This window comes from Ovis aries, chromosome 1, assembly GCF_016772045.2.
Source record: "Ovis aries strain OAR_USU_Benz2616 breed Rambouillet chromosome 1, ARS-UI_Ramb_v3.0, whole genome shotgun sequence".
In the NCBI taxonomy this organism is placed as follows: Eukaryota; Metazoa; Chordata; class Mammalia; order Artiodactyla; family Bovidae; genus Ovis; species Ovis aries.
In genome coordinates, this window is record NC_056054.1 from 166082118 (window position 1) to 166101452 (window position 19335).

Below are 19335 nucleotides of genomic sequence, written 5' to 3' on the forward strand. Positions count from 1 at the left end.
AGAAAGGGGTTAATAAAAAAAGACTGTTCTATTTTAAAATCTCCAAATTAACAGAATAGAAATAGCTGAGCAGGTTGTTAATAGACATCCAGGAAAGCAACATTCAGCGGACCCAGGCTAATTCCAGTAATCCGGAGTCTCAGTTTTTTTCAAATGATTAGCTACTTCCTTGGAGCAAAGAATTGCAAAACTCCCAACTTGGGTTGTTGCCTTAGACTTAGTGTTCCTCACCGTGGGGTTTGAACTACATATGTGAGAATCATGATAGAGTTGTAGTGGAGAAAGTTTACTTAAAATGCAGATTTTTTTGCTCCATCATAGCTACTGAATCCATTTTTGAGGGCTTCCAGAGAGGTATTTATAGTAAGTTTCTGAGGTGAATCCTGTGACCACTGACACATGAGAACTAGATAAACTATGGGAACAGATGCATATGAAAATACTATGTTGCAGGAAGTTGCTGATTATATCACCTGGAACTCGCATCTTATGTGGATCATACGAAGTCACGATACATCCTGAGTAATGGCAGGGTAATGTCACCTCTGAATAAGCATGGGCATAAAGACACCCCCTTTTCCCTCTATAAGCAGATTCATATGGACCAGGTCCTTAACCCTTTATGTCAAAAAAAACAAAAGACAAGCCCATATCCCTAATAGTTAAAAGTTTGTTTGATTTCTGTCCTTAAGAATTATGCACTAAATTGCTAGGCAATATTTGACAAATTTCACCCATAGAATACTCAAGCAGAGCAAATCCTTTTAAATTCAAACAGTAAAGCTATTTGCCATTTGCCTAAAACTAAGAGTTCCTTTTAGTAGCAGACTTGGTAGGAAAGTAGTTTCAAATGTAAAACCAGCTTAAGTCACCTGAGAATTGTGAGTTTCAAAATTTTGAAAGACTTGGGGAAATAATTCCCCTTTTTGAAAAGTTTATAATTGACTGAGAGTGCAGAACACACACAAAAAAAATTTTATTAAAAAAGTGAAAAACAGAAGGATGACAGCTCTCAGTTAGGTACAGAGGATAACCAAGTGAGCAATGACAGGAAAACTCTCTAGGGCTCAAAAGATTTTTGGCTACTGAGGCATTGCATTAAAACACTGCTGCAATCTACAAGGAAGACATTGTAGTATTATAATGCCAACCACTTTTTGAGTGCTTCCTACGTACTCAAAAAGTACACTACATATAAAAAGTAATACAATACACACAAACCCCAAGAAGTAAGTATTAATCCTATTTATCAGTTGAGAACAATCAGGCTCTTAACTCTCGTACTCTTATTGTCTTTGCTTTTCTAAACTTCCAAACTTTGTGATATAGGGATTAAAGTATGCAGAGTTTTTATAGTGAGAGACTGCACATGAAAGAATTTTTGTAAACTAATCAGCTGGTAGAAAGTGCCATTATGCTTTGCATAAGAGACTACTGATATAAAGCCACCCATCTCATTTAAATAAATTGCACATACATCAGGTGCTTTGGCATAGAATATTTCCACAGATTAAATTCTAGCCCAGAGGCCTCGTGAACTTACAAAAAAGAGAAAATCATCCCACTGTGGTGAACTGAAAATGGAAAAAAGAAATCACAGGCATCTAGACTTTGATTCAAGTGGGCAATGCATTCCACATTTTAGGCCATTGCCAAAAATCTCTGCTTTGGCCTAGTCTGATGAAATTATTTCTGTGTCTTTTTTATTTCACAGTTATTTACACTTCAGCTATATTTGTAGTATGGCCACAAATATTGATAAGCAACTTTTGGGGGGTTTTTGGCCACCATTTTATGATACTTGACAAGTTTTGAAGAAATCATGTTAAACCAAGTTTAATTAATAGCATGGGAACTAAAAGGCACATATTTTTGGCTGATTAAACAAAATATAAAAATGGCATATTTTAAAAGGCAAAATTTTTCCCAAGAAGCACATTTTGTCATGAGATTTATGACACTGTAGGTATAAGAGTAATGTCTTACATAGAGAATAGACTTATGGACACGGGGAGAGGGTGAGATGTATGGAAAGAGTAATGTGGAAACTTACATTACAATATGTAAAATAGATAGCCAAGGGGAATTTGCTGTATGGCTCAGGAAACTCAAAACAGGGGCTGTGTATCAATCTAGAGGGGTGGGATGGGGCTGGAGATGGGAGGGAGGTTCAAAAGGGAGGGGGTATATGTATACTTATGGCTGATTCATGTTGAGGTTTGACAAAACAAAATTCTAGAAAGCAATTATCCTTCAATAAATAAAATTTTTTAAAGTAATGTCTTAGAGAAAATATTGATTGCACATAGGAAATAAGCATAGCATTTTAGCTATGCAAAAATGCTTGGAGAAGAAAGTTATTTGAAATAAAAAGTACAGAATAAAATTTCAAATAGAATATTTGGAAGATAAACACAAATAATAGGGAAAAAAGATGAAAAATGTGAGAAAATATGGGGACGAGCAGATTATTCAGGGAATACAAAACTAGTAGATTCTACAAGAGAGAGGAGGGGAAAAGGAAGGTAGGAAATTACCCTAGAAGTTTTTAAGTAATTTCCCATAACTGAAAGACATGGGTTTCTAGGTTTAAAAGGCCTAATACTTGCCAAGCAATTAGAAAAAAAAAAAGACTAATGCATAGAAATTGCACAATTTTAGATTACTAGGATAAAGACTAGATCTTAAGTGTTTCTGAAAAGGAAACTGGTCACATTCAAAGAATCCAAAGTCAGAATGACATGTGACAGCAACTCCAGAAGTTAAAAAACAATGGAACAATACTTTCAAGGGTTCATGTTATCCTACAATCTATGTTTAGCTAAACAGTATCAGAGTAAAGCATGGATATTTTCAGACATATAAGGACCCAAAAATATCTTCCGTAACCTCTCTTGAAGGTGTGTTTCTCAAGAAATGACAGAAAGCAAGGGAGTAAACAAGACAAGGATATAGGAATTATCCTCAACGTAGGAGAGAGACAAAAGATGATGAGGGGCCCCAGGAGATGTTGCCATGAACAAACACATGTAACAAATAGGTGACTCGAATATTTGGCCATTTGGAGAAATAACCTAGACATACAGATTTAATTAACAGAAGAAACACCTAAAATAATTGAAAATGAGAGAGGGTGTACTAAGGTGTAATAGGAGGCCCCAAGCCCTCCTCTTCCCACAGACACTTTGAATGTACATCTGCACATAGAGCAATTCCCTCTGAAATAGATCCAGAAAGTAGCTGAGCAACTCCTCTACATTCGGGAATTTAGAGAATACCCGTATCAAGATGGGTAGCAAGGGCTGGGACACACTTGCCATAAATCCCACCCCTGACACAGCACCATATAATCAAGAGGGAACTCCCAACTTCCTGAGGAGCAAAGTGTTTATAACCCACATCTAACATCCCAACTTTTAAGACTCGCCTAAGGGATCGGTCCCCTAAGCACCTGGCTCTGAAAGCCATCAGGGCTTGTGTTTATGAAAACCATAAGGATATAGCAAATAAGCTGTTCTTACAAGTGCGTGAGCAGTCATGATGGCTATGCCCCTAGTGGAGGGCAAAAGGGCAAAATCATCTATTTTTCTGCCAGTGTTAAAAGACAGTGCCCGAGGACCAGGATTTTTTTTTTTTTTTTTTTTTTTTTAGGGCCAGGATTTTAATTTAGCAAGTATCTGGGGGCTATGATCCTCCTTGGAAACCAGGGAAGCCATTGGAAAGTTGCTGGTATCTCCCTGGAAGGAGGTTGTAACATGTTTGTGCCCAAAGTTTATAGCTTCCATCCAAAGGGTTGAATCCTTGGATCACCTGACTCTGATAGCCAATGGGGCCTTGCATTCATGAGTCCCACAGGACTGTGGCAAAGAAGCAGTTTTTAACTAGCTAGTCCCCTAGGGCTCAGCACAGAGGGAGCAGGCAAAAATGCCCGTCTTCCTACTTTTCCCTGAAAGATGTTTACCTGCATACTTTAAAAGCTGACACCTGAGGGTGAGGCTTCTAGTTTTAGCACATATTTAGAGACTGGCTGTGATCTTCTCCAGAGATGGGGAAATTGGCAGACACCTTCCCTGCCTTCTCCCTCCAGCCTGCTCCAACAATAAAAATAAATCACTAATATGTCCCTGGAAGGGACTTGTATAAATGGCTGAGTCTCAGCTTTCACAACTACTGCCCAAGGGATAGGTCTCCATATTGCCTGCTCTGAGAGGCAATTTGTGTTCACAAATACACAGGGCTAGGAAACCAAGAACCAGTTTTTAATGCACACAGAGCACACTTCCCTACCCCACCCCATTCCCTGCCCCAACTACATCCTGGGTTCAGCAGGCAAAAAACAGCCATCTCCCAGTGTTTCCCAGGAAGGGGCTTAACTACTTAATTTCCCAACTGCTACCTAGTGCTTAGCTTGCAATCAGCCTGCATCTAGATGCTGACTGTGATTCTCCCCTTCGGGACACTAATGAGTTTTGGCACACCCCCAAATACTATGAGCCACTAAAGATAAAGAAAGTTTCTTGGACAATCTCAGAGGTTTGAGAAACAAATACGAGCTCAGGTTCAGTTCAGTTCAGTTTCTCAGTCATATCTGACTCTTTGTGACCCCATGAATGGCAGCATGCCAGGCCTCCCTGTCCATCACCAACTCCCAGAATCTGTTACTAGGGAAGAGAATAAGAAGAAAACGCTCTCCTTTTTTGTTCCTTAACAAGGATGACCCTCAAAAATTAGTTTTGGGTAACATTAGATGAAGGGGCTTCCTCTGTGACTCAGCTTGTAAAGAATCTGCCTGCCAATACAGGAGACATAAGAGATGTGAGTTCGATCCCTGGGTCAGGAAGATCCCCTGGAGGAGGGCATAATTATCCACTCCAGTATTCTTACCTGGAGAATTCCATAAACAGAGGAGCCTGGCAGGCTACAGTCCATGGGGTTGCAAAGAGTTGGACAAGACTGAGTGCCTCACACTTTCACTTTTCAACATTATAAGAAATATTGAAAAAATGAAAGGCATATTACACCTCTAGTGAAATAATTGGCTTAGTTAACCATCAGCGACCCCATGAACTACAGCACGCCAGGCTTCCCTGTCCATCACCAAGTCCTGGAGTCCATCCAAACCCATGTCCATCAAGTGGATGATGCCATCCCGCCATCTCATCCTCTGTTGTCCCCTTCTCTTCCTGCCCTCAATCTTTCCCAGCATCAGGGTCTTTTCCAATGAGTCAGCTCTTCACATCTGGTAGCCAAAGTATTGGAGTTTCAGCTTCAACATCAGTCCTTCCAATGAACACCCAGGACTGATCTCCTTTAGGATGGATTGGTTGGATGTCCTTGCAGTCCAAGGGACTCTCAAGAGTCCTCTCCAACACCATAGTTCAAAAGCATCAATTCTTCAGCACTCAGCTTTCTTTCTAGTCCAACTCTCACATCCATACATGACCACTGGAAAAACCATAGCCTTGACTACACAGACCTTTGTTGGCAAAGTAATGTCCCTGCTTTTTAATATGCTGTCTAGGTTGGTCATAACTTTCCTCCCAAGGAGTAAGCATCTTTTAATTTCATGGCTGCAATCACCATCTGCAGTGATTTTGGAGCCCAGAAAAATAGCCACTATTTCCACTGTTTCCCCATCTATCTGCCATGAAGTGATGGGACCAGATACCATGATCTTAGTTTTCTGAATGTTGAGCTTTAAGCTAACTTTTTCACTCTCCTCTTTTACTTTCATCAAGAGGCTCTTTAGTTCTTCACTTTCTGCCATAAAGGTGGTGTCATCTGCATATCTGAGGTTATTGATATTTCTCCCAGCAATCTTGGTTCCAGCTTGTGCTTCCTCCAGCCCAGTGTTTCTCATGATGTACTCTGCATATAAGTTAAATAAGCAGGGTGACAATATACAGCCTAAACTTACTCCTTTTCCTATTTGAGCTGAGGTTGGGCTAATTCAAAAGGTTTATTTCCTACCTGAGACCATTCCATCATGACTGGGAGAGGTGGCTGTTTTATCTAATGTCTAGAAAGCAAACACCTCATAAAGAGTTCAAAATAATAGTCATTAATATGCCCGCCAAGGTCAGGAGAACAAAGTTAACAGAAAATATTTAAAAGTGCCAAACTGGAAAACACAAGTTAAGAGTGTAACACTTGACCTGAAAACGTCATCAGAGGAGTTCAACAGCAGAGTGGATTAAGGAGAAGAAAGCGCGAGTGGATGTGAAGATGGGGCTGTGAAATTCATCCAATCAGAGGAGCACCAAAAAAGACAGCTTAAGGGATGTATGGGACATCACCAAATGGACCAGTATATGCATTATTTGAGTCCCAGAGGGGATTGGGGAGAGGGAAAGAAAAGGGGCAGAAAGCTTATTCAAAGAAATAACAGCTGAAAACTTTCCTAACCAGGGTAAAGAAACATTCAGACCCAGGAAAGCTAGAGAGTTCCAATGGAATCCAAAGAGCTCCATCCCAACATTAACTTTAATAGACCTGCATTAATGACATTAAATTTTCAAAAGTTAAAAATAAGGAAAGAATCTTAAAAGCAGCAGGGGAAAAGCAACTTGTTATGTACAACGGAGTTCCCATAACAACATCAGCAGATTTTTCAGCAAAAACTTTCAGGCCAGAAGGGAGCAGCATGATACAGTCAAAAGTGCTGAATTTAAAAAAAAAAAAAAAATCAGCGAAGTTGGTCTTCAGAATTGAAGGGAAAATAGAGTTTCCCAGACAGACAAAGGCAAACAGTTCATCACCACTACATCAGCCTTACAAGAATGTTAAAGAGAGTTCTTCAAATAGAAATGGAAGGATGGTAATTAGTAACAGGGAAACATAAAAGTATAAAACTCAATAGTAAAAGTAAATATGCAGTTACATTTAGAATACTCTAATATTTAAATTGTGGAGAGTAAATCACTTATAACTCTAATGTGAGAGTTAAAAAACAAAAATACTACAATAACTATAATTGCAATAATTACTGGATATACAGTGTAAAATGTAAATTATGACATAAAAACAAAATGTGGAGGGAAGAGTATAAAAAATAGAGCTGGTGTGTGTTTGAAGTTGTCATTAACTTAAATAGACTTTATGTAAAATAGACATGATATTTTATGTAAATTTGGCAACTACATAAGTAATAAATAATGGTAACTACAAAGTAATAACCAGTAATATATATACACACACACACAAAGAACAGAATCACAGCACAGCACTACAGAAAGTCACCAGATCACAAAGGAAGAGAAGAAGAGATGAAGAAAGGAACAAAAGAATTACAAAACAAAATAGCAATTGTATGTCCATATCTAACAATAATTACTGTAAATGTAAATGGACCAAACTCAGGGAAGCCACTTTAATACTTCAGTTCAGTTCAATTCAGTTGCTCAGTCGTGTCCGACTCTTTATTCACAGATATATGGAGATTAAATAACAAACATATATAAGAGCAATCAAAATATATCTTGAGCCAAAGGAAAATGGAAAGACAACATAACAAAATTTATGAAATACCTCAAAAGCAATTCTATGAGAGAAATTTATAGTAAATAAATTTAACAAATACCTATATTAAGAAAAAAAGATATCAAATAAACAACCTAACTTTACACCTCAAGGAACAAGAAAAAGAACAGGCTAAGCCCAAAGTTAGTAGGAGGAAGGAGATAACAAAGAGCAGAGCAGAAGTAAAAGAAATAGGGACCAGAAAAACAATACAAAAGATCAGTAAAACTAAGAGCTGGCTTTTCAAAAAGATACACAGAACTGACAAATTTCTGGCTAGAGTAATGGAAAAAAAGGGACAGCTCAAGTAGAATCAGGAAATCAGAATAAAAGAGGAGACATTAAAACTGCTGCTGCTGCTAAGTCGCTTCAGTCGTGTCTGACTCTGTGCGACCCCATAGACGGCAGCCCACCAGACTCCTCTGTCCATGGGATTTTCCAGGCAAGAGTACTGGAGTGGGTTGCCATTGCCTTCTCTGGACATTAAAACTGGTGCTACAGAAATACAAGGGATTGTAGGAGATCAATGAACAATTATGAACAATTATACACCAACAAATTGAATAATCTAGAGGAAATGCATAAATTCTTAGAAACATAAAACCTATCAAGACTAAAGCATGAGAGAATAGATCATTTGAGTAGACTAATTACTAGGAAGGAGACTGAGTCAGTAACCAAAAACTTCCCAAGAAACAAGAGCCCAGGACCAGATGTTTTTACTGGTGGTTTCAATAATTAACACCAGTCTTTCTCAAACTTTCCCAATAAATTGAAGGGGAGAGGGAAACTCCCAAATTCATTTTATGAGGTCAGCATTACCCTGCCAGACAAGGACACTACAAGAAAAGAAAATTATAATCCAATATTCTTGATGAAATATAGATGCAAAAATCCTCAACAAAATATTAGCAAACCCAAGTTCATCAATACATTAGAATGATCATAAACATGATCTAGTGGGATCCATTCCAAGAATGCAAAGATGGTTCAACATTTACAAAATAATGTGACATACCACATTAACAAAAAGAGGGGTTAAAAAACTATATGGTTTATATGACCTCAATAGATGCACGAAAAGATTTGACAAAATTCAACATTCTTTCTTGATAAAAACTCTCAACAAACTTGGTATACAGGGAACATACCTCAAGATAATAAAGGCTTGTAGGATAAGCCCACAGCTAACATCATACTTAACGATGAAATGCTGAAAGCTTTTCCTCTCTCAGGAACAAGACAAGAATCCTTATTCTCACCGCTTTTATTCAACATAGCACTGGAAGTCCTGGCTAGAGCAATCAGTCAAGAGAAGGCAATAAAAAACACCCAAATTGGAAAGGAAGAAGTAAATTTTTTTCTATTTGTAGATGATGACATGATATTATATGTAGAAAACCCTAAACACTCAACCAAAAAGCTGCTAGCACTAATACATTTGGTAAAGTTATAGTTCAGTTCAGTTCAGTTCAGTCGCTCAGTTGTGTCCGACTCTTTGCAACCCCATGAATTGCAGCACGCCAGGCCTCCCTGTCCATCACCAACTCCCGGAGTTCACTCAGACTCACATCCAAAAGTTGTAGGATCCTGTATTAATATATAGAAATCTGTTGGATTGTCTATATACCAAAAATTATCAGAGAGAGAAATTAAGGAAACAATTTAGAAACAATTTAGCCTCAAAATTTACCATAGCCTCAAAAATAATAAAATATTTAGGAATAATTTTATTTAAGGAGATGAAAGATCTGTACACTGAAAACGTAAAGACACTGATGAAAGATATTGAAGAAGATATCAATAAAAAGAAAGATATTCCACAATCCCTTATTTTATACCATATATAAAAGTCAGCTCAAAATGGTTTAAAGACTTGAACACAAAACCTGAACTCATAAAACTCCTCAAAACTATTCAAATCCCTAAAGGAGGATGGCATCAAAGTTTTGCATTCATTATGTAAGAGAATCTGAAAGACCCAGCAGTGGCCACAGGACTGGAAAAGGTTAATCCTCATCCCAGTTCCCAAGAAGGGTAGTACCAAAGTATGTGCTAACCATCAGACAATTGCACTTATCTCCCATGCTGGTAAGCTCATGCTTAAAATCTTGCATGCTAGGCTTCAGCATTATGCAAACCAAAAACTTCCAGATATCCAAGCTGGTTATAGAAAAAAGAAGAGGAACTAGAGATCAAATTGACAACATTTGCTGGATTATAGAGAAAGCAAGGACATTTCAGAAAAAAAAAACATCTATCTCTGTTTCTTCAACTAGGCTAAAGCTTTTGATCGAGTGGATCATGACAAACTGTGGAAAGCTCTTAGTAAGGTCTCCTGAGAAACCTGTCTGCAGGTCAAGAAGCAACAGTTAGAACCCTGTATGGAACAACTGATTGGTTCAAGATTGGCAAAGGAGTATGACATAGCTGTCTGCTGTCACCCTTTTTGTTTAACCTGTATGCTGAGCACATCGTGAGAAATGCCAGGTTGTTTGAGTTAGAAGTTGTACAAGTTGGAATCAAGATAGGCGGGAGAAACAACCACCACCTCAGGTATGCAGATGATACCACTCTAATGGCAGAAAGTGAAAAGGAACTAAAGCGCCTCAATGAGGGTGAAGGAGGAGGGTGAAAGAGTTGACTCAAGACTAAATATTAAAAATCTAAGATCATGGCATCCAGCCCCATTACTGCATGGCAAATAGAAGGGGAAAAGGTGGAAGCAGTGACAGATTTCCTCTTCTTGGGCTCTAAAATCACTGCGGATGGTAACTGCAGCCATGAAATCAGAAGACAATTGCTTCTTGGCAGGAAAGTGATGACAAACCTAGACAGTATGTTGAAAAGCAGAGACATCACTCTGCTGACAAAGGTCCGTATAGTCAAGACTATGGTCTTCCTAGTGGTCACTTACGGTTGTGAGATCTTGGCCATAATGAAGGCAGAACACCAAAGAATTGATGCCTCTGAACTGTGGTGCTGGGAAAGACTCCTGAAAGACCCTTGGACATCAAGGAGATCATACCAGCCAATCTTAAGGGAAATCAATCCTGAATATTCACTGGAAGGACTGATGCTGAAGCTCTAGTATTTTAGTCATCTGATGTGTACCCACGACTCATTGGAAAAGTCCCTGATGCTGGGTAAGATTGAAGGCAGAAGGAGAAGAGGGCATCAGAGGATGAGATGGCTGGGTGGCACCACCGATGCAATGAACATGATCTTGGGCAAACTTTGGGAGATGGTGAGGTACAGGGAGGCCTGGCATGCTACAGTCCATGGGGTTGCAAAGAACAGTCAACTAGGTGATTGAGAGCAACAACAAGCTCCTTTATGTTCGTCTTGGTAATAATTTTTGGATCTGACACCAAAAGCAAAAGCAACAAAAGCGAAAATAAACAAGTGAGACTACATCAAGCTGAAAATCTGTACAGCAAAGGGAACCACCAACAATGAAATGGCAAATGAAAAGGCAACCTATGGAATGGAAGAAAATATATGCAGATCATACATCTGATAAGTGGTTAATATCCAAAATACATCAGAAACTCACACAACTCAACAGCAGAAAAGTCAATGACCCAAGGGAAAAATGTGCCAAGGACCTGAAAAGACCCCTTTCAAAAGAAGATATACAGATAGCCAATAGGCAAATGAAAGAATGCTAAAGACATCACTAAGCATCAGAGAAATGCACATCAAAACACCAATGAGATGTTACCTCACACCTGTTAGAATGTCTATTATCTGAAAGACCAGAGATAGCAAAAGCTGGTGAGGATATGGAGTAAAGGGAATCCTTGTGCACTACTGGTGGGAATGTAAACTCGTACAGTCACTCTGGAGAACAGTATAGAAGTTCCTCAAGAAATGAAAAATAGAAGTACCATATGATTGATTCTATTCTTTGCAGCCAAAGATGGGAAGTTCTATACAGTCAGCAAAAACAAGACGGGAACTGACTGTGGCTCAGATCATAAACTCCTTATTGCAAAATTCAGACTTAAATTGAAGAAAGTAGGGAAAACTGCTAGACCATTCAGATATGACTTAAATCGCTTACAATTATACAATGGAAGTGAGGAATAGATTCAAGGGATTAGATCTGATAGACATAGTGCCTGGAGAACTATGGACAGAGGTTCATGACATTGTACAGGAGGCAGTGAATCAAGACCATCCCCAAGAAAAAGAAGTGCAAAAAGGCAAAATGGTTGTCTGAAGAGGCCTTACCAATAGCTGTGAAAAGGAGAGAAGCAGAAGGCAAAGGAGAAACGGAAAGATATACCCATTTGAATGCAGAGTTCCAAAGAATATCAAGGAGAGATAAGAAAGCCTTCCTCAGTGATCAGTGCAAAGAGGGGCTCAGTAAAGGACAGAAATGGTATGGACCTAACAGAAGCAGAAGATATTAAGAAGAGGTGGCACGAATACACAGAAGAACTATACACAGAAAGATCTTCATGACTCAGATAACCACTCACGTAGAGACAGACATCCTGGAATGTGAAGTCAAGTGGGCCTTAGGAAGCATCGCTATGAACAAAGCTAGTGGAGATGATATAATTTCAGTTGAGCTACTTCAAATCCTAAAAATGATGGTGTTAAAGTGCTGCACTCAATATGCCAGCAAATTTGGAAGACTCAGCAATGGCCACAGGACTGGAAAAGGTGAGTTTTCATTCTAATCCCAAAGAAAGGCAATGCCAAAGAATGTTCAAACTACCACACAATTGCACTCATCTCACAGGATAGCAAAGTAATGCTCAAAATTCTCCAAGCCAGGCTTCAACAGTACATGAACCAAGAACTACCAGATGTTCAAGCTGGATTTAGAAAAGTCAGAGAACCAGAGATCAAATTGCCAAATTCCGCTGGATCATGGAAAAAGCAAAAGAGTTCCAGAAAAACATCTGCTTTATTGATTATGCAAAAGCCTTTGACTCTGTAGATCACAACAAACTATAGAAAATTCATCAAGTGATGAGAATACCAGACCACCTGACCTGCCTCCTGAGAAATCTGTATGCAAGTCAAGAAGCAACAGTTAGAACCAGACATGGAACAACAGACTGGTTCCAAATTGGGAAAGGATTATGTCAAGGCTGTATATTGTCACCCTGCTTATTTAACTTATATGCAGAGTACATCATGCAAAATACTGGGCTGGATGAAGCACAAGCTGGAATCAAGATTGTTGGGAGAAATATCAATAACCTCAGATACACAGATGATACCACCCTTATGGCAGAAAGCAAAGAAGTACTAAAGAGCCTCTTGATGAAAGTGAGAGAGGAGAGTGAAAAAGTTGGCTTAAAGCTCAACATTCAAAAAATGAAGATAATGGCATCCAGTCCCATCACTTCATGGCAAATAGATGGGGAAACAATAGAAACAGTGAGAGACTTTATTTTTTTGGACTTCAAAATCACTGCAGATAGTGACTGCAGCCATGCAATTAAAAGATGCTTGCTCCTTGGAAGAAAAACTCTGACCAGTCTAGACAGCATATTAAAAAGCAGAAACATTACTTTTCCAACAAAGGTCCATCTAGTCAAAGCTATGGTTTTTCCAGTAATCACGTATGGACGTGAGAAAGCTTAGTGCTGAAGAATTGATGTTTTTGAAGTGTGGTGTCAGAGAAGACTCTTGAGAGTCCCTTGGACTGCAAGGAGATCCAACCAGTTCATCCTAAAGGGAATCAGTTCTGAATATTCATTGGAAGGACTGATGCTCAAGGTGAAACTCCAATACTTTGGCCACCTGATGTGAAGAACTGACTAATTGGAAATGACCCTATTGCTGGGAAAGGTTGAAGGCAGGAGGAGAAGAGGATGACAGAGGATGAGATGGTTGGATGGCATCACTGATGTGATGGACACGGGTTTGAGTAAGCTCTGGGAGTTGGTGATGGACAGGGAAGCCTGGTGTGCTGCAGTCCATGGGGACACAAAGAGTTGGACATGACTGAGACTGAACTAAACTGAACTGAATGATCCAGTAATCTCACACTGAGTGTGTATCCTAGGAAATGAAATCATTATCTTAAAAATATATCTGTATAAAAACAAAAATTTTAAAAAATTAAAAATTAAAAAAAGGACCTAAAAAAAAAAAATATATATATATATATCTGTACTCCCATGTTAGTGAAGTAAAGTCGCTCAGTCGTGCCTGACTCTTTGTGACCCCATGGGCAGTAGCCTGCACCAAGCTCCTCCGTCCATGAGATTTTCAAGGCAAGAGTACTGGAGTGTGTTGCCATTTCCTTCTCCAGGGAATCATGTTAACAGTAATCATGTTAACTCCCATGTTAACAGTAGCATTATTCACTCTAGTCAAGGTGCAGAAATGAGTGCCCATTGATAGAATAGATAAAAGAAATTGTGAGATTAAACACACACAGCTAAGCCTTGAACAATGTGGGGGATTACAGGTGCCAAGCCCCCAATCAGGCAAAAATCTGAGTTATTGTTATCTCTGCCTCAAAAATGAAGGGATTGATAAATGATTCACCCAAGGGCAGAAACGGAAACAGTTTGCATAGAATCAGGACTCAAATCCTATTTTTTTTGGTTCCACATACTGTGATCTCTAATCGAAAAAAAAGCTTTAAAGATTTGTAAAGTGAAAATACAAGTACTGTGTTTGTTGAAAAAAATCCATGTATAAGTGGACCTTCGCAGTTCAAACTCATATTGTTCAAGGATGAACTGCAGGTATGTATGTGTATACACACACATACACACACACACACAATGGGCTATCATTCAGCCTTTAAAAATAAGTAAATCCTGTCATTTGCAACAACATGAATGAACCTGGAGGGCATTATGCTACATGAAATAAGCCATGTGAGAAAGACCAATCATGCATGGTATCACTTATATGTGGATCTTTAAAAAAAAATGTTAGATTTATAGAAATAGAGTAGAAAAGTGACTGCAGAGTCTGGGGAAATAGATGTTGGTAAAAAGGGTTCAAACTAGTTGTAAGATGAATAGGATCTGAGGATCAAAAATATAACGACAGTTAAAATACTGTATTGTATAATTGAAGTTTGCCAAAAGATTATAATTTAAATGTTCTTACCAGTTATAAAAAATAGTAAATATGTGAGGTAATAGATATATTAACTCATTCAGGGGAATCCTTTCATAATGTATATGTATATCAAATACAATTTTATCAATTATAATACCTTAAAAAAGTTGAACAATGAACAAAATTATTGAAAATGGTTGCTTCTGGCAAATAGAATTTAAGAATAGGAATGAACTGCTTTGTAGTATTTGAGCTTTAAAACCAAGGACATCTACTTCTGACAAAAATGAAAATTAAATTTGAAAAGGTATTTCTAAGACCTGCTTCATCAAAATGAGTATCTAAGTGGAGTACAGTCTAGGTGACAGCTGCAGTCAAGATTTTGGGCCTCATGGAGGGCAAGCCAAATAAATAACACCCCTGGCAGAAGCCATGTCTGATTTTTCCCAGACAGTTACGGATTCAAACAAAAACCATCTTCCCAGTTGCCCATCAGGAGGCAGCATGGCACTGCGGTGAATGTCATGAGTTCAGGGGCCAGAAAGACTTGGGCTCACAGCTGCACTAATGTGGAACTTTAAGGTAAGTAACTTAACCTCTCTGAGCCTCATATATAAAAATGAGCATCATGGAATTTGTGGGGATACTATTAAATACAGTAATTATAACCTCCTAAGTATATAAAAGTATCTGTGAGTTTCTTAAGAGGTTTACATGAAATGATGCATGTAAATTTAAGGTACCATGCACATAGTAAGTCCTTATAACTATTCTTTAATATTATATTTATATCGCTAAAGAATTTTTTAAAAATTCTTGGGGAATTTGAGAAACCCTACCATAGAACTCTCAAGGCAGAACTATGTCCACAAACTTGTGTTTGTAAAGGTGATAAGAAAGGTATCTGTGGTTTACAGGCAAAATTGTCAGAGATGAGGAAGCTCCATCCTTTGGGATCTAGTCTGAGGCTAACCTCCAGGTCGGGTTAGGGCAGACACATCTTTCTGTCATCTCCCTGCCTCCTCTTCCTTTGCTCCTCTCTATAATGATTTCCCCCTATTTTTACCCATCACATGGAGCTGAATTATGATTTTTACTATTTGGTAAACTTAACAAAAGCTCATAAACCTGAAAGGCCACCCGGTAGCTCTTTGCTGGTTTGAAATGTTTTGTTAGCTGATTTACCCCTAGTGTCATTTTGAAATATCTGGGCCCCATTCAGGCTGGATATCAGTCAGAGGGAAAGAAAGGAAAGAGGGGGGCTAGGAAAAAAGAGTAAGGGCAGTGGAATGGGGCAAGGGTGATCAAACCTACCCGTTCTTCAAGGACTTCAGGACTGAAGAAAGGATTTCTGGATACCTGCCACGTGCAGGCATTCTACTGCCTGGGAATACAGCTCAGAAACAAAGGGCAGAGCTGTAGGGATACCGCGAGGATGAAATAAGCCTAAATCTGACAGAAGAGAGTGGAGCAGGTATCAGGGGTCATTAACCAGTAGGTCCTTAAGGACATTTCTTTGATCTCGCATTTCTGTAGAGGGACACACATTTCAGATCTGGGTTGCTCTCTAATACTGAAGTGTTGTTAAGAGTATCTTTCACCCCCTCCCTAGATACTAAGGAATTTGAAGTGCAAAGTAATAAAAATAATACAGTGATGTGAAAAGAAGAATTGCTCTCTTTATAGACTAGTGGAGCTCCATGCTCTTTGCGGTTGCAAACCTGAGCAATCAACTCAATTTCTTCTTTCTTTAATGAGGAAGCAATTATTCTTCTGCTGCTCAGACCTACAGTAAAACTAAAAAAAAAAAAAAAAAAGACTGATACTCTGGCACCTTATTTTATTCCTTCTATAAAGCTGATGAGAAGAGATACTGAACAGTTAAAACACACTGCAGAGACTAGAATTTCACAAAAACCTGATGAATAAGGTCATAATGGCCATTCCACATGCCTGCTTTGTTCTATCAGATTTACAGTTGACAACAAGTTGCTGCCTCTATTCCAGTTTATTTTCAATGCCAAGATTTAAGTCATATAACATAAACAACAGCCCCAAAACTATCTTTGCTGTCAGCTACAGGAAACTTTGGTAGGTTTTAATCTTGGAGGAAGAGCTATTCTCCAGGATCCTCCCAAGCCACAGACGAGAGTAGAAGTGCTTGAGCCAGTTAAGTAAACTTGATTTATCTTAATTACCAGACAGAGTGCATTTTCCATAGGAAATTGCTGGACCACATGTATGTCTGGCACATACAAAGAATTCTTCAGTTTCTTAGCCAAGTGGGGAGAGACATGGGCTTATACAAAGAGAAGACTGAGATACAAGGGCTCTGTAAGTGGACAGTGATTGTGTGTCAATCCACATTCCCCAACCAGTTCATCAGGAAGAACCTGGGCCATCAATGGATTACCAAAATGTGTGCGGAAAATAACTTATCTGAAAAGAAATTGCAGACCACGGACATAGATTCAAAGCAAAAATGGTTTATCAGGACAAACCTACTCACTGTAAGACAGACCCAGGTTTTGGTTTTATTTTCAGTTCCAGATTTCCCTTTTATTCTGTGATGGTTTCAGATAGCATTAAGATTATGTTATTTTAGATCTGGGAGAGACTTTAAGGTCAATTAGCCCACAGTTCTGGTCCCTTTAAGCAGTGATGCAACACTGACTTTTTAAGTTGCATACTTTATCATTTCTTCTGTTCATGGAACTAAACATAATCATAGTGGTCTTTGCAAACAAAGTAGTTGGCTACAGACAGGAAGACCCTTCTTAATACTTTCTTTTAGTTTAGCAAGAGGCACACAATGAAGTTTCATGGGGAAAAAACTGAGGGGAAAGTAAATATTGGAGAGTGGGCCAGATGGGTACTGTTTCAGTGGACACAACAGCTCTACATTGTCTTTGTATTTTAGGTGGGGAGGGTGAAAGAAGGGGACCCTCCAGAGAAAGAGCTGGAGTTGTGCTCCCGCTATTCATCTCTGTTAACAGATCCTGTCACTTGACTTAAACATTTCTGGCTCCCCACAAGCAACCCCTCTGTCCTGTGTACATCTGGTACCCCAGCGGCGAGCAGCCACCAGCAAGGCTGGGCCTGTCCTCATTGTGCTGCCTTGGGAACTGCAGCAGGTTCCCCAGGGCAGCCAAGCAGCTCTGCACTCTAGGGACAGAAACCCCTCACACCGGTGAGCCGCTGAACTCTACCAGTGGCAGGATCGCTGCTGATGGATAGTCGAAATGGCCATTCCACATGCCTGCTTTGTTCTATCAGATTTACAGTTTACAAGACATTGCTACCTCTATTCCACTTTATTTTTAATGCCAAGATTGAAGTCTCTTACTGTGGGTTATTTTTCAAACTTCTCCAGAGTAAGTAACAACCTGGCTACATCACTAAAAACAGGCGGGAGAAGGTAGCATCGTTGACTGTCTTTTTGGTTCTAGAATAGTGTGTGTATATTTAAGGCTCTGTAGATCTCTTTTCTCTGCCTTGATCATGCAGGTTAAATGTTCTAACAGCAACCTTTATCCCACCCATGTCACTGTTTAACAGTTAGCTGCTAATTATGACCTGTTTTTAGAGCTCCTGTTTTTTAGTCAGGACAAATGATGAAAAAGGTGACTAAAAATCAGTTCTTTACATGTGTCTCCTAGAATAGGAACAAGCTATAGATATTCTTTCAGAAGTTATTATCTTCCAGCTTTTCGAATAGGGAATTCCAGAAGCTCATGGAAGAATTTTAACAGCTATCATTCAGAGTTGGCTTATGTGGGGAATTTACTGTATATTTTGACTCAAAATTTTCCACAAAGGATGAAGTGTGATTACAGTCATTCTTTATAGCTAATAAAACCATCTGTTAACTGCATCCTGGACATACTTCCTCTTTATTTTACAGGGTGTCTCTTATTTGCATTAATCTTGGGTTATGATTGGGGCAGAGAAGATACAGTGGTAAGGAACCTTGCCTTTACAATGTAAGACAGTATGAAAACAGTTTGTAATAAAAGAGCCAACAAGCCCAAATTGGGGAACTTGCAATTTTATTATGCCTGCTGTAGCCTCACTATCAGTAGTAACTTTGAGGACTAGTATTTTACCTAAGTTGTGTGCATGGAGGTCACAGGGGTCCTCCTTAGAAGGCATATTGATAGTGGACAGGAGAGACAAGTAAGAGACACACAACAGTGGGACAAAGGTGAGTGGTTGTATCTGAGTCTAAGGCAAACGCCAAGAACAAGTAGCATGAGTCCTACAACAATTATAACTGGAAACTAGACATGAACCTCACGACTTGACAGGCCCTGTGATTCAGAGTGAAATCCAGTTCAGCCCTAAGGCACTTTTCTCTTATGTCCCCATTTGACCAATTCAATCAGATGCCACAATGGTACTCATGCAAGAAATTAACAAAAAGTTACTTTCAGTTGGATGTGTTCTACCAACTACTCATTACAAGTAGCTTTAATATCAAAATTGATTATTCTAAGTAAAGAAAAGTTAGAATGCAAGCTAAAATGAAAGTCAGAGCAAGTTACTCCCCAGTTACCATGCTTCAAGGTCTCCCCATCACTTGACCACATTCCCTGATCTGGCATAGAAAAGTGAAGGTGTTAAGTCACTCAGTCGTGTGCAACTCTTTGTGACCCCAGGGACTGTAGCCCACCAGGCTCCTCTGTCCACAGAATTCTCCAGGCAAGAATACTTGAGTGGGTTGCCATTCCCTTCTCCAGGGGAGCTTCCAGATCCAGGGATTGAACCCAG

At 39.1% G+C, this 19335-nt stretch overlaps 1 protein-coding gene across 50 annotated transcripts in view; it reads right to left on the reverse strand.

Moving 5' to 3' along the window:
• ABI3BP (ABI family member 3 binding protein) overlaps window positions 1–19335 on the reverse strand; it is a 293296-nt gene that overhangs the window by 6158 nt on the left and 267803 nt on the right. The gene's annotated exons all lie outside the window — the stretch shown is intronic.